This window comes from Eulemur rufifrons, chromosome 3, assembly GCF_041146395.1.
Source record: "Eulemur rufifrons isolate Redbay chromosome 3, OSU_ERuf_1, whole genome shotgun sequence".
In the NCBI taxonomy this organism is placed as follows: domain Eukaryota; kingdom Metazoa; phylum Chordata; class Mammalia; order Primates; family Lemuridae; genus Eulemur; species Eulemur rufifrons.
In genome coordinates this window covers 21224397-21237583 of record NC_090985.1, presented here as the reverse complement: position 1 = coordinate 21237583, position 13187 = coordinate 21224397, and the positions used below count along the sequence as shown (strand labels likewise).

The 13187-nt window shown below is 37.3% G+C and overlaps 4 non-coding genes across 4 annotated transcripts; all 4 read right to left on the bottom strand.

Annotated features, from left to right (window-relative positions):
* Positions 1 to 112: 112 nt before the first annotated feature.
* LOC138382331 (small nucleolar RNA SNORD109A) lies at positions 113 to 179 on the bottom strand. Its single transcript, XR_011233414.1, has one exon. It is a non-coding gene; the product is annotated as a small nucleolar RNA SNORD109A (small nucleolar RNA).
* Positions 180 to 3753: 3574 nt separating this feature from the next.
* LOC138382330 (small nucleolar RNA SNORD109A) lies at positions 3754 to 3820 on the bottom strand. Its single transcript, XR_011233413.1, has one exon. It is a non-coding gene; the product is annotated as a small nucleolar RNA SNORD109A (small nucleolar RNA).
* A 3576-nt stretch (positions 3821 to 7396) lies between these two features.
* Positions 7397 to 7463, bottom strand: LOC138382329 (small nucleolar RNA SNORD109A). Its single transcript, XR_011233412.1, has one exon. It is a non-coding gene; the product is annotated as a small nucleolar RNA SNORD109A (small nucleolar RNA).
* A 3576-nt stretch (positions 7464 to 11039) lies between these two features.
* Positions 11040 to 11106, bottom strand: LOC138382328 (small nucleolar RNA SNORD109A). The gene has a single exon (XR_011233411.1). It is a non-coding gene; the product is annotated as a small nucleolar RNA SNORD109A (small nucleolar RNA).
* Between the last annotated feature and the right edge of the window lie 2081 nt (positions 11107 to 13187).

Genomic DNA, 13187 nt, shown 5'->3' with positions numbered 1-13187 from the left:
AACAAAGTGTAAAAACAGACGTGCTCCCAGTGTTACTATGCTGTCACTGAGGGGTTACGAAATAAGCCAGGATCTGAAAGTCTTACTTGTCCTACTAGAGGGCCACTCATCTGGACCTCAGATTGACATCTGCAATGTATCGCTCACCGTCCTCACACACTGAGGCTCATCATCGATCCAGACAATAACCCTTCCAACAAACAAGTATTTTCCACAGCCAGGCTTATTTTGTGCAGTCTAGTCTAATGCTTTACGAATACAGACAAGTAAATGTACAGTAGACGTTTTGTTTAGTATCTGCATAATGGAACACGCATAGACATAAGATGAAAAAAATGACCTCGCATTGTTCTAATAAAATTAGAGAAAATCTACGGTGGAAATTTATATAAGCCTTTTGAATCAACTAAACCTGTACGGAATAGGGCATGTAGCGAAGTAATATATGGTGTGATTACAGTACATATATGAACAAAGATATCTATGTGGTGAATGTGTCAGATGAAGATAAAAATATTCGATAATTAGGACACTTGAATTTCATTACAAGGTCATTTTCTCTCAACACAAAATGGTGAAAGGGAGAAATACGTAAGACATTCCCCAAAATTGTGTAAGTTACTTCCAAAAGAGATCTAACCATAGTGAAGTAACAAAATAGAAGATTCCTTGAAGAGGGTAGAAACATCCACGGGCAAATATATGCACTGTAAAATGGATCTCCACTAAGCTACTTATGTAATGAACACATAGTCCTCGAAGTTCTGACTTCAGCAGCCACAGATACCCAGAAGAATTTCAAAAGTACCAAAGTGGTTGCTCACCTCGCTTCCCTGAAGTACAACAACTTGTTCTCATTTTTAACCTGTAACAAGGCATCATATAAAAAAAAATACATCAGGTCACAGACGCACCAAATTGGAAAGAAACAAAGTGCAACATTGGGTTCTTTATAATTATTTATCATACAGGCTTCCCAGCATCCGAGTCCTTGGGATAAACATAAGAGTTGATCTTTTGTCACCTTTGTCGTTTCATTCATTCACTTGTTTCCTCCCTGAATTCTTAATCTGCACTTTCCTCGATACCAAGCTATGTGAGTTAGTGACACAACAATTTGTGCATGAATGCAGAGTTCTAAAGCTGTATTCAACCAAAAAGATTTGATGAGAATAACCTGTGGTGTGAAAAATGGAAGGTCCAGGAGAGTGGCCGTGTGAGATCAATGAGGAGGACATCAAGTGGGCCGGTGCGGAAAGGGTTATTTGTCCTGCTCTAAAACAATAGAGGGCCACTCGGCTGCACCTCAACATCCTCAGGTACTTGTGCTTTTCCTTCATCCAGACCAGTCCACTTCCAATAAATAAGGATTCCTCACACCACACTAATGCCCCTAAAAATTTATCACCTGCATTCAGCTTAGAGCAGAGTGCAGCACAGGGGGACGTCTCACTTGACTTTCGTGAAGCTGGCTGTAATGGCAACTCCAGAAGCTTCTCAGGACCCTTCGGTCTGCAGCAATACTTCAAGTGATACTGCAGTGGGACAGTTGTCAGTGATGATATCCTACTCAAAACAATAGAACCCAAAACCGGGGGTTAACTGGCAGCGCGGATTGTATCGTATAAAGGACTATTAAACTATGACAGGATGTATCCGACGTAAATATACACTGTGACATTTTTCCCGTCAGATTGGTTTCTAGTCCCTATCCAAAGCACATATACGTGTTCATGTTACACACATAGGATAATTACCGAACTTGACTCTGTTTTATCTGACTAGGAATCAAATGATTTCAACATAATCCACATCCAGGCTTGCCAATTCTATTCCTGAATCTTTGCCTTCATTGACATACAAATACAGCAAAATCCCTGAGTATTTTCTTATTCAGTCCTCAGTATTATTGTATAAAATACATTTCCTTGCAGAGGCTGTGTAAAAGCACGCGGTCAAAGAATACTTTAGCTAGCTTCCTGATTTGGCTGACTTTCCAACATCTTCTTAGTTGCATTTAATGCACTATTATTTGCAAGAGTGAGAAATATTAAGGGCAAGTGACTGAAAATAATAAATAGATAAGTATAATATATGCATGAACAATACACACAAACTATTAACCACTACAGCAAACTAATGATCAACTGTTATTATTAAAGATTCAATCTACATTAATAAAGTTCTTATTAATAAATTTTGAATTGAAATCTCTAACACCTATGAAGATATGTGAGGAGTCTAGGTCCTATTCTGATATATACAACACACACACAGAGGAATAGACACTTATATACCTGTAGATGCTATAAGGTTAAATGTATGATTCCATTTCAGAACGACTTGATTTATGGTTTAATTGAAATGATCATTTCTTTCACACTACCCTCCATCTTCTGTCTGAGAACAAAAAAGAAGCAGAGAGAAAATCAGCCTTCACTCTAATTTGACTCAAAACCTCCCATACACACAAAATAAAAGTAAGACAGAATGAAGCAAGAAAAGGACATCCATAATCCTTATAAACTAACAGGCAGATGACCCATTTTTACCAAGACCAGAGAAATAACATAAACTCTATCACAAAAAATGCATACAAGACAATGGCCAGAATGTGTTAATAGATGGTAGATTCATAAGGAAAATGCAAATTATGAAAAGGAACCAAGTGGGAATTCTAGGACATAAAACCATATCTTCAATGAAAAGACTTGAGATGAGCTGACACACGCTTACAACAATGATGGACTTCAAAGACTTTATGCTAAGTAAAACAAACAAACAAAAAACCTACACATGGTATGATTCCTTTTATACAAAATTGATGGATAAGGCAAATCCGTATACACAGAAAGCTACTTAGTGGTTACCTGGGACTTGGGAACAAAGCGTATATTGATCATAAATGGGGAGAGGGTCACTTTTAGGGGTGATGCAAAATTTCTCAATGTGGATTGTGGTGATGGATACACGACTCTATAATCTTTCGAAAGAAACATTGACTTGTACACTTAATGTGTCAAAGTTTTGGAAGGTGTAATGAAGATGTGTTGCTGAAGGGGTAATTCCGTTAAATAGAAGGCAAATTTCTACAGTTCAATAGTGCAATACGGCAAGAATAGTTAACAATAATTTATTATATTTAGAATTGCTAGAATCTTTCAAAAGTTCCCAACAGAAAGCAAGAATAAATGTTTCACGTGAATAATGACCCATTTACCCAGGTCTGATCAGTACGTGTTATATGCTGCTATTAAAATATATCACGTACTCCTTGAATATGTACAATTATTGTGCATCAATAAAAAATTTTATAAAAAAGTTACAACTTTAGCTACTCACCCCATTCTCTGAAGTGGAGGCCCACATACCAGGCTTTCTATCTTGGCAAAACAGGACAGGGAAAAAAAAAAAAAAAAAAGCAAAGGCAAACTCTTAGAAAATACTTAACAGTGAAAATAAAAAAAGCACTGAAATTGCTTTCTTCATGAGAGGTTCTTAGGTCATTATTTAATACAGGCATAGCGTTCCCTCAGTACTGGCATTGACACACCAATGAGATTTCTAGTACATATCACAGTTGCTTGACCTAATCTTAATACAATCATTTTAATGTCCTCATGTCAAGGAAACAGGTCAAGAACAAAGTGTAAAAACAGACGTGCTCCCAGTGTTACTATGCTGTCACTGAGGGGTTACGAAATAAGCCAGGATCTGAAAGTCTTACTTGTCCTACTAGAGGGCCACTCATCTGGACCTCAGATTGACATCTGCAATGTATCGCTCACCGTCCTCACACACTGAGGCTCATCATCGATCCAGACAATAACCCTTCCAACAAACAAGTATTTTCCACAGCCAGGCTTATTTTGTGCAGTCTAGTCTAATGCTTTACGAATACAGACAAGTAAATGTACAGTAGACGTTTTGTTTAGTATCTGCATAATGGAACACGCATAGACATAAGATGAAAAAAATGACCTCGCATTGTTCTAATAAAATTAGAGAAAATCTACGGTGGAAATTTATATAAGCCTTTTGAATCAACTAAACCTGTACGGAATAGGGCATGTAGCGAAGTAATATATGGTGTGATTACAGTACATATATGATCAAAGATATCTATGTGGTCAATGTGTCAGATGAAGATAAAAATATTCAATAATTAGGACACTTGAATTTCATTACAAGGTCATTTTCTCTCAACACAAAATGGTGAAAGGGAGAAATACGTAAGACATTCCCCAAAATTGTGTAAGTTACTTCCAAAAGAGATCTAACCATAGTGAAGTAACAAAATAGAAGATTCCTTGAAGAGGGTAGAAACATCCACGGGCAAATATATGCACTGTAAAATGGATCTCCACTAAGCTACTTATGTAATGAACACATAGTCCTCGAAGTTCTGACTTCAGCAGCCACAGATACCCAGAAGAATTTCAAAAGTACCAAAGTGGTTGCTCACCTCGCTTCCCTGAAGTACAACAACTTGTTCTCATTTTTAACCTGTAACAAGGCATCATATAAAAAAAAATACATCAGGTCACAGACGCACCAAATTGGAAAGAAACAAAGTGCAACATTGGGTTCTTTATAATTATTTATCATACAGGCTTCCCAGCATCCGAGTCCTTGGGATAAACATAAGAGTTGATCTTTTGTCACCTTTGTCGTTTCATTCATTCACTTGTTTCCTCCCTGAATTCTTAATCTGCACTTTCCTCGATACCAAGCTATGTGAGTTAGTGACACAACAATTTGTGCATGAATGCAGAGTTCTAAAGCTGTATTCAACCAAAAAGATTTGATGAGAATAACCTGTGGTGTGAAAAATGGAAGGTCCAGGAGAGTGGCCGTGTGAGATCAATGAGGAGGACATCAAGTGGGCCGGTGCGGAAAGGGTTATTTGTCCTGCTCTAAAACAATAGAGGGCCACTCGGCTGCACCTCAACATCCTCAGGTACTTGTGCTTTTCCTTCATCCAGACCAGTCCACTTCCAATAAATAAGGATTCCTCACACCACACTAATGCCCCTAAAAATTTATCACCTGCATTCAGCTTAGAGCAGAGTGCAGCACAGGGGGACGTCTCACTTGACTTTCGTGAAGCTGGCTGTAATGGCAACTCCAGAAGCTTCTCAGGACCCTTCGGTCTGCAGCAATACTTCAAGTGATACTGCAGTGGGACAGTTGTCAGTGATGATATCCTACTCAAAACAATAGAACCCAAAACCGGGGGTTAACTGGCAGCGCGGATTGTATCGTATAAAGGACTATTAAACTATGACAGGATGTATCCGACGTAAATATACACTGTGACATTTTTCCCGTCAGATTGGTTTCTAGTCCCTATCCAAAGCACATATACGTGTTCATGTTACACACATAGGATAATTACCGAACTTGACTCTGTTTTATCTGACTAGGAATCAAATGATTTCAACATAATCCACATCCAGGCTTGCCAATTCTATTCCTGAATCTTTGCCTTCATTGACATACAAATACAGCAAAATCCCTGAGTATTTTCTTATTCAGTCCTCAGTATTATTGTATAAAATACATTTCCTTGCAGAGGCTGTGTAAAAGCACGCGGTCAAAGAATACTTTAGCTAGCTTCCTGATTTGGCTGACTTTCCAACATCTTCTTAGTTGCGTTTAATGCACTATTATTTGCAAGAGTGAGAAATATTAAGGGCAAGTGACTGAAAATAATAAATAGATAAGTATAATATATGCATGAACAATACACACAAACTATTAACCACTACAGCAAACTAATGATCAACTGTTATTATTAAAGATTCAATCTACATTAATAAAGTTCTTATTAATAAATTTTGAATTGAAATCTCTAACACCTATGAAGATATGTGAGGAGTCTAGGTCCTATTCTGATATATACAACACACACACAGAGGAATAGACACTTATATACCTGTAGATGCTATAAGGTTAAATGTATGATTCCATTTCAGAACGACTTGATTTATGGTTTAATTGAAATGATCATTTCTTTCACACTACCCTCCATCTTCTGTCTGAGAACAAAAAAGAAGCAGAGAGAAAATCAGCCTTCACTCTAATTTGACTCAAAACCTCCCATACACACACAAAATAAAAGTAAGACAGAATGAAGCAAGAAAAGGACATCCATAATCCTTATAAACTAACAGGCAGATGACCCATTTTTACCAAGACCAGAGAAATAACATAAACTCTATCACAAAAAATGCATACAAGACAATGGCCGGAATGTGTTAATAGATGGTAGATTCATAAGGAAAATGCAAATTATGAAAAGGAACCAAGTGGGAATTCTAGGACATAAAACCATATCTTCAATGAAAAGACTTGAGATGAGCTGACACACGCTTACAACAATGATGGACTTCAAAGACTTTATGCTAAGTAAAACAAACAAACAAAAAACCTACACATGGTATGATTCCTTTTATACAAAATTGATGGATAAGGCAAATCCGTATACACAGAAAGCTACTTAGTGGTTACCTGGGACTTGGGAACAAAGCGTATATTGATCATAAATGGGGAGAGGGTCACTTTTAGGGGTGATGCAAAATTTCTCAATGTGGATTGTGGTGATGGATACACGACTCTATAATCTTTCGAAAGAAACATTGACTTGTACACTTAATGTGTCAAAGTTTTGGAAGGTGTAATGAAGATGTGTTGCTGAAGGGGTAATTCCGTTAAATAGAAGGCAAATTTCTACAGTTCAATAGTGCAATACGGCAAGAATAGTTAACAATAATTTATTATATTTAGAATTGCTAGAATCTTTCAAAAGTTCCCAACAGAAAGCAAGAATAAATGTTTCACGTGAATAATGACCCATTTACCCAGGTCTGATCAGTACGTGTTATATGCTGCTATTAAAATATATCACGTACTCCTTGAATATGTACAATTATTGTGCATCAATAAAAAATTTTATAAAAAAGTTACAACTTTAGCTACTCACCCCATTCTCTGAAGTGGAGGCCCACATACCAGGCTTTCTATCTTGGCAAAACAGGACAGGGAAAAAAAAAAAAAAAAAAGCAAAGGCAAACTCTTAGAAAATACTTAACAGTGAAAATAAAAAAAGCACTGAAATTGCTTTCTTCATGAGAGGTTCTTAGGTCATTATTTAATACAGGCATAGCGTTCCCTCAGTACTGGCATTGACACACCAATGAGATTTCTAGTACATATCACAGTTGCTTGACCTAATCTTAATACAATCATTTTAATGTCCTCATGTCAAGGAAACAGGTCAAGAACAAAGTGTAAAAACAGACGTGCTCCCAGTGTTACTATGCTGTCACTGAGGGGTTACGAAATAAGCCAGGATCTGAAAGTCTTACTTGTCCTACTAGAGGGCCACTCATCTGGACCTCAGATTGACATCTGCAATGTATCGCTCACCGTCCTCACACACTGAGGCTCATCATCGATCCAGACAATAACCCTTCCAACAAACAAGTATTTTCCACAGCCAGGCTTATTTTGTGCAGTCTAGTCTAATGCTTTACGAATACAGACAAGTAAATGTACAGTAGACGTTTTGTTTAGTATCTGCATAATGGAACACGCATAGACATAAGATGAAAAAAATGACCTCGCATTGTTCTAATAAAATTAGAGAAAATCTACGGTGGAAATTTATATAAGCCTTTTGAATCAACTAAACCTGTACGGAATAGGGCATGTAGCGAAGTAATATATGGTGTGATTACAGTACATATATGAACAAAGATATCTATGTGGTGAATGTGCCAGATGAAGATAAAAATATTCAATAATTAGGACACTTGAATTTCATTACAAGGTCATTTTCTCTCAACACAAAATGGTGAAAGGGAGAAATACGTAAGACATTCCCCAAAATTGTGTAAGTTACTTCCAAAAGAGATCTAACCATAGTGAAGTAACAAAATAGAAGATTCCTTGAAGAGGGTAGAAACATCCACGGGCAAATATATGCACTGTAAAATGGATCTCCACTAAGCTACTTATGTAATGAACACATAGTCCTCGAAGTTCTGACTTCAGCAGCCACAGATACCCAGAAGAATTTCAAAAGTACCAAAGTGGTTGCTCACCTCGCTTCCCTGAAGTACAACAACTTGTTCTCATTTTTAACCTGTAACAAGGCATCATATAAAAAAAAATACATCAGGTCACAGACGCACCAAATTGGAAAGAAACAAAGTGCAACATTGGGTTCTTTATAATTATTTATCATACAGGCTTCCCAGCATCCGAGTCCTTGGGATAAACATAAGAGTTGATCTTTTGTCACCTTTGTCGTTTCATTCATTCACTTGTTTCCTCCCTGAATTCTTAATCTGCACTTTCCTCGATACCAAGCTATGTGAGTTAGTGACACAACAATTTGTGCATGAATGCAGAGTTCTAAAGCTGTATTCAACCAAAAAGATTTGATGAGAATAACCTGTGGTGTGAAAAATGGAAGGTCCAGGAGAGTGGCCGTGTGAGATCAATGAGGAGGACATCAAGTGGGCCGGTGCGGAAAGGGTTATTTGTCCTGCTCTAAAACAATAGAGGGCCACTCGGCTGCACCTCAACATCCTCAGGTACTTGTGCTTTTCCTTCATCCAGACCAGTCCACTTCCAATAAATAAGGATTCCTCACACCACACTAATGCCCCTAAAAATTTATCACCTGCATTCAGCTTAGAGCAGAGTGCAGCACAGGGGGACGTCTCACTTGACTTTCGTGAAGCTGGCTGTAATGGCAACTCCAGAAGCTTCTCAGGACCCTTCGGTCTGCAGCAATACTTCAAGTGATACTGCAGTGGGACAGTTGTCAGTGATGATATCCTACTCAAAACAATAGAACCCAAAACCGGGGGTTAACTGGCAGCGCGGATTGTATCGTATAAAGGACTATTAAACTATGACAGGATGTATCCGACGTAAATATACACTGTGACATTTTTCCCGTCAGATTGGTTTCTAGTCCCTATCCAAAGCACATATACGTGTTCATGTTACACACATAGGATAATTACCGAACTTGACTCTGTTTTATCTGACTAGGAATCAAATGATTTCAACATAATCCACATCCAGGCTTGCCAATTCTATTCCTTTATCTTTGCCTTCATTGACATACAAATACAGCAAAATCCCTGAGTATTTTCTTATTCAGTCCTCAGTATTATTGTATAAAATACATTTCCTTGCAGAGGCTGTGTAAAAGCACGCGGTCAAAGAATACTTTAGCTAGCTTCCTGATTTGGCTGACTTTCCAACATCTTCTTAGTTGCGTTTAATGCACTATTATTTGCAAGAGTGAGAAATATTAAGGGCAAGTGACTGAAAATAATAAATAGATAAGTATAATATATGCATGAACAATACACACAAACTATTAACCACTACAGCAAACTAATGATCAACTGTTATTATTAAAGATTCAATCTACATTAATAAAGTTCTTATTAATAAATTTTGAATTGAAATCTCTAACACCTATGAAGATATGTGAGGAGTCTAGGTCCTATTCTGATATATACAACACACACACAGAGGAATAGACACTTATATACCTGTAGATGCTATAAGGTTAAATGTATGATTCCATTTCAGAACGACTTGATTTATGGTTTAATTGAAATGATCATTTCTTTCACACTACCCTCCATCTTCTGTCTGAGAACAAAAAAGAAGCAGAGAGAAAATCAGCCTTCACTCTAATTTGACTCAAAACCTCCCATACACACAAAATAAAAGTAAGACAGAATGAAGCAAGAAAAGGACATCCATAATCCTTATAAACTAACAGGCAGATGACCCATTTTTACCAAGACCAGAGAAATAACATAAACTCTATCACAAAAAATGCATACAAGACAATGGCCGGAATGTGTTAATAGATGGTAGATTCATAAGGAAAATGCAAATTATGAAAAGGAACCAAGTGGGAATTCTAGGACATAAAACCATATCTTCAATGAAAAGACTTGAGATGAGCTGACACACGCTTACAACAATGATGGACTTCAAAGACTTTATGCTAAGTAAAACAAACAAACAAAAAACCTACACATGGTATGATTCCTTTTATACAAAATTGATGGATAAGGCAAATCCGTATACACAGAAAGCTACTTAGTGGTTACCTGGGACTTGGGAACAAAGCGTATATTGATCATAAATGGGGAGAGGGTCACTTTTAGGGGTGATGCAATATTTCTCAATGTGGATTGTGGTGATGGATACACGACTCTATAATCTTTCGAAAGAAACATTGACTTGTACACTTAATGTGTCAAAGTTTTGGAAGGTGTAATGAAGATGTGTTGCTGAAGGGGTAATTCCGTTAAATAGAAGGCAAATTTCTACAGTTCAATAGTGCAATACGGCAAGAATAGTTAACAATAATTTATTATATTTAGAATTGCTAGAATCTTTCAAAAGTTCCCAACAGAAAGCAAGAATAAATGTTTCACGTGAATAATGACCCATTTACCCAGGTCTGATCAGTACGTGTTATATGCTGCTATTAAAATATATCACGTACTCCTTGAATATGTACAATTATTGTGCATCAATAAAAAATTTTATAAAAAAGTTACAACTTTAGCTACTCACCCCATTCTCTGAAGTGGAGGCCCACATACCAGGCTTTCTATCTTGGCAAAACAGGACAGGGAAAAAAAAAAAAAAAAAAAAGCAAAGGCAAACTCTTAGAAAATACTTAACAGTGAAAATAAAAAAAGCACTGAAATTGCTTTCTTCATGAGAGGTTCTTAGGTCATTATTTAATACAGGCATAGCGTTCCCTCAGTACTGGCATTGACACACCAATGAGATTTCTAGTACATATCACAGTTGCTTGACCTAATCTTAATACAATCATTTTAATGTCCTCATGTCAAGGAAACAGGTCAAGAACAAAGTGTAAAAACAGACGTGCTCCCAGTGTTACTATGCTGTCACTGAGGGGTTACGAAATAAGCCAGGATCTGAAAGTCTTACTTGTCCTACTAGAGGGCCACTCATCTGGACCTCAGATTGACATCTGCAATGTATCGCTCACCGTCCTCACACACTGAGGCTCATCATCGATCCAGACAATAACCCTTCCAACAAACAAGTATTTTCCACAGCCAGGCTTATTTTGTGCCGTCTAGTCTAATGCTTTACGAATACAGACAAGTAAATGTACAGTAGACGTTTTGTTTAGTATCTGCATAATGGAACACGCATAGACATAAGATGAAAAAAATGACCTCGCATTGTTCTAATAAAATTAGAGAAAATCTACGGTGGAAATTTATATAAGCCTTTTGAATCAACTAAACCTGTACGGAATAGGGCATGTAGCGAAGTAATATATGGTGTGATTACAGTACATATATGAACAAAGATATCTATGTGGTGAATGTGTCAGATGAAGATAAAAATATTCAATAATTAGGACACTTGAATTTCATTACAAGGTCATTTTCTCTCAACACAAAATGGTGAAAGGGAGAAATACGTAAGACATTCCCCAAAATTGTGTAAGTTACTTCCAAAAGAGATCTAACCATAGTGAAGTAACAAAATAGAAGATTCCTTGAAGAGGGTAGAAACATCCACGGGCAAATATATGCACTGTAAAATGGATCTCCACTAAGCTACTTATGTAATGAACACATAGTCCTCGAAGTTCTGACTTCAGCAGCCACAGATACCCAGAAGAATTTCAAAAGTACCAAAGTGGTTGCTCACCTCGCTTCCCTGAAGTACAACAACTTGTTCTCATTTTTAACCTGTAACAAGGCATCATATAAAAAAAAATACATCAGGTCACAGACGCACCAAATTGGAAAGAAACAAAGTGCAACATTGGGTTCTTTATAATTATTTATCATACAGGCTTCCCAGCATCCGAGTCCTTGGGATAAACATAAGAGTTGATCTTTTGTCACCTTTGTCGTTTCATTCATTCACTTGTTTCCTCCCTGAATTCTTAATCTGCACTTTCCTCGATACCAAGCTATGTGAGTTAGTGACACAACAATTTGTGCATGAATGCAGAGTTCTAAAGCTGTATTCAACCAAAAAGATTTGATGAGAATAACCTGTGGTGTGAAAAATGGAAGGTCCAGGAGAGTGGCCGTGTGAGATCAATGAGGAGGACATCAAGTGGGCCGGTGCGGAAAGGGTTATTTGTCCTGCTCTAAAACAATAGAGGGCCACTCGGCTGCACCTCAACATCCTCAGGTACTTGTGCTTTTCCTTCATCCAGACCAGTCCACTTCCAATAAATAAGGATTCCTCACACCACACTAATGCCCCTAAAAATTCATCACCTGCATTCAGCTTAGAGCAGAGTGCAGCACAGGGGGACGTCTCACTTGACTTTCGTGAAGCTGGCTGTAATGGCAACTCCAGAAGCTTCTCAGGACCCTTCGGTCTGCAGCAATACTTCAAGTGATACTGCAGTGGGACAGTTGTCAGTGATGATATCCTACTCAAAACAATAGAACCCAAAACCGGGGGTTACCTGGCAGCGCGGATTGTATCGTATAAAGGACTATTAAACTATGACAGGATGTATCTGACGTAAATATACACTGTGACATTTTTCCCGTCAGATTGGTTTCTAGTCCCTATCCAAAGCACATATACGTGTTCATGTTACACACATAGGATAATTACCGAACTTGACTCTGTTTTATCTGACTAGGAATCAAATGATTTCAACATAATCCACATCCAGGCTTGCCAATTCTATTCCTGAATCTTTGCCTTCATTGACATACAAATACAGCAAAATCCCTGAGTATTTTCTTATTCAGTCCTCAGTATTATTGTATAAAATACATTTCCTTGCAGAGGCTGTGTAAAAGCACGCGGTCAAAGAATACTTTAGCTAGCTTCCTGATTTGGCTGACTTTCCAACATCTTCTTAGTTGCGTTTAATGCACTATTATTTGCAAGAGTGAGAAATATTAAGGGCAAGTGACTGAAAATAATAAATAGATAAGTATAATATATGCATGAACAATACACACAAACTATTAACCACTACAGCAAACTAATGATCAACTGTTATTATTAAAGATTCAATCTACATTAATAAAGTTCTTATTAATAAATTTTGAATTGAAATCTCTAACACCTATGAAGATATGTGAGGAGTCTAGGTCCTATTCTGATAT